This window comes from Pangasianodon hypophthalmus, chromosome 24, assembly GCF_027358585.1.
Source record: "Pangasianodon hypophthalmus isolate fPanHyp1 chromosome 24, fPanHyp1.pri, whole genome shotgun sequence".
Taxonomy (NCBI): Eukaryota; Metazoa; Chordata; class Actinopteri; order Siluriformes; family Pangasiidae; genus Pangasianodon; species Pangasianodon hypophthalmus.
This window is the reverse complement of record NC_069733.1, coordinates 12,465,717-12,469,220: the sequence shown is the minus strand read 5'-3', so window position 1 is coordinate 12,469,220 and position 3,504 is coordinate 12,465,717.

Sequence of the window (3,504 nt, the reverse complement as noted above, 5' to 3'; positions counted from 1 at the left end):
CACTACACCTGCGCGAGCTCTTAGCCCGCCCATTATCAAAATCTAAACCAATAAACAAAAGCCAAATATGACCGACGTCCAGCTAAACCAATCAAAACACCTATTGCACTTGGTCGAGCCAGCAGTAATATTTCTTTTAAAATATTCCCACCAGTGGACAGAAAAGCAGAATATTTATTAGTAGGTTTTAATTAATTTGTGTACCCTTTCACCCAGAGCCCTAGGCTACCAAATGAATTTATAATCAAATTATGAATAATTAGCTTAATTGAAATTTTGAAAAATAAAAGAAGAAGCTAGTCTCTGTTATTCCACTAGGGGCAAAATAGAGCAATAAACCCTGTCTCTTCTCAAAATAACTCATTCAGAGTTTTCACAGCAGAGGGGCGTGAATGCTTATTTTAAGCTTTTAGGCTAGGTTTTTAATTTAGAAAGTCATTTCGCAAGCTTGAAAATTGTGGGTTTATGTTGTGTAGATCCTTGACGTATAATCCTAAATAAGCCAGTTTCAGTTCCAGGTTCAGTTCCACTTCACAATGTGGAAAATGGGGTAAGTACTTATGCAAGGTGGCGTCTATATTGCAGTGTGTTGAAAATTATTATTTGGTCTGGCCAACTTGACATTGTACTAAATGTAATGTGGCCTGTTACCTAACATGAGTTTGAGGGACAGGGACTCAATGCAGAGGCTATTTGTAATAATAATTATTTTTGTTATTTTAATTATTAGGAAAAAACAATTATTTACATAGATTTTACAAAGCTATGTAATTCTCACATACAGATTTTACACATAATTCTCACATTCAGATTTTACAAAGCTATGTAATTCTAACACGCTTACGGCGGTGGACAGGGGTCAGCATGGGCACTCTGACCGGTCAGTGGCTACGCAGCCCCATCTGCAGCAAGCTGTGATGCACTGTGTATCCTGACACCTTTCTATCATAGCCAGCATTAACTTTTTCAGCAGTTTGTGCTACAGTAACTTTTCTGTAGGATCTGAACAGACAGGCTGGCCTTCGCTCCCCACATGCATCAGTGAGCCTTGGGCGCCCATGACCCTGTCGCCGGTTCACCAGTTGTCCTTCCTTGGACCACTTTTGGTAGGTACTCACACTGCATACCGGGAACACTCCACAAGACCTGCCGTTTTGGAGATTCTCTGATTCAGTCGTCTAGCCATCACAGTTTGGCCCTTGTCAAAGTTCCTCAGATCCTTACGCTTGCCCATTTTACCTGCTTTCAACACATCAACTTCAAGAACTGACTGTTCAATTGCTGCCTAATATATCCCACCCCTTGACAGGTGCCACTGTATGAGATAATCAATGTTATTCATGTCACCAGTCAGTGGTTTTAATGTTATGGCTGATGAGTTTATACATATGTGTGTGTGTGTGTGTGTATATATATATATATATATATATATATATATATATATATATATATATATATATATATATATATATATGTATATATATATATGTATATGTATGGAGACAATGGAGAGTCCCAGAGAAAGGATTTGTCTCCATCTACTGGCACCTTTAAACAGTCACTTGAGATGAATTTTATTTCAGGAGAAAATGGTGTGATATTTGGGATGTGTATAATTGATATGAGGTAGATGAAAGACCATAAAACATGCAATGTGATAAGATTAAGAGCAAATGTATTTCTGTCTAATAATAACACATGTTAAATATTTATGTTCAGGATGTAAATTTATAAAAATAAAAAAATAAAACACCCTGCAGATCATGGTTTCACTGGAATCACTGGAGAAACCCATCGTCTTTGGAATGTGATGTGACAAATTCACAGAGAAAATTAGCAAAAATAAAAATGGAGCAGCAGTTTGAATGTACTCGCTATGTATTTATATTATTAAGATTTAACTGTATTTTAAGAGTTTGCAAAACAAAGCTGCAGGGATTTAAAGGTCATGCTTTTTCCTGTAACATTTATGTGCTGAATTATTGATTATTTCCACAGACAGAAGCTGTAGCTGCGCTAATGTAACACCCTGGCTGTGATCCAGTTAAATGCACACAGATCAATCCAAATAGCTTCACTGATGATGTAATACTAAGGATGACTTGCAGAAGGGAAGAGTTTACAGCAACACTCCTTTCAAAGCAAAAATCTCATCTGAACAAATAACTCAGTGAATCAGAATTGACTTTAAATGTATCTTAAATGCATCAGTTACACACTTTACATAATGCAATAAGTGACACACTATCTGCTGTCTATATATTGAACATGTGATTATGTAAGCTTGTGATGGGGTCAGCGGGGGATTTAAAGCACAAGGATGTTTTCTTGTACACAATATACAACTGGAATGTAAAATAGATCAGTGTGCATTAATTGCAGCATGTAATGCACTGCCCTCAGATGTCCATGGATGTTAAAGTGTTCTTGGTCCATCTTGATCTGGCCCCTAAATATTTATTCTTGTTTTTGCTCCATATTAAGTTCAACATATTGCACTGACTCATAAAAATAGTCTGTTATACCCTTAAAAGTTGTATGACATATTTAACTGGCAGAAAATTCTACTGGCCTAAATCCTGAAATTTACAAATTGATTATTTTTGCTAACTGGGTTTTTGAGATATTTCATCCTGTTTTGTGTCTTTTGATAGAATTACAAAAATACCTCAAAACCGGGGATGATATTTTTGTTCATGCATTTCAAGTACTAGATATATCAATAGTAAAACAATGAACCTGGGTTAATGTCCGCTGCTTATCGGGTGATTAACTCTACAGGGGCACATTGCATAGATTTCCATGTATTTATCAAACAACGCTTAAAAATGGATTAAATGTATCTGTCTTCCAAAATACAACATTTTGTACTAATTTACAAGGATTGTGAATTTAGAATTTTGTAAACTTGTTCAGAAATTACAGCAAATTTTGTTGCACTTTTAAGTCACTGATTTGTAATTATGACCCAATTACCATCAACATCATCACTGAGAACAATCACAGGGCTGCTGTTTTACATATATCACTGACGCCTTTTTAAAAATTATTTTATAAACCTCTGGTATTACATCATTTACTTAGGAAAAGTGTTTATATATATATATATATATAATATATATATATATATATATATATATATATATATATATATATATATATATATATAAACATAAGTTATCTCCGTACATACCCTTTACCCTCCGAATAACTTTAATCATCATCATCATCAGCAGCAACATCATCAAAACATCCTCATCATCATCATCATCATCAGCAGCAACATCATCAAAACATCATCATCATCATCATCAACATCAACGTAATCAGTGTCAGTATGGCATAATGTTAAGTGTATAACTATTTCAGTTTTCCTTATTTTGTTATCTACATCCCTACTTATCATCATCATCCTCCTCATCATCATCAATATTATTGTAATACTATTCATCAGTCAGGTTTTATGACACCCTACCGGCTGTAGTGAGATCACATGGTAAACAG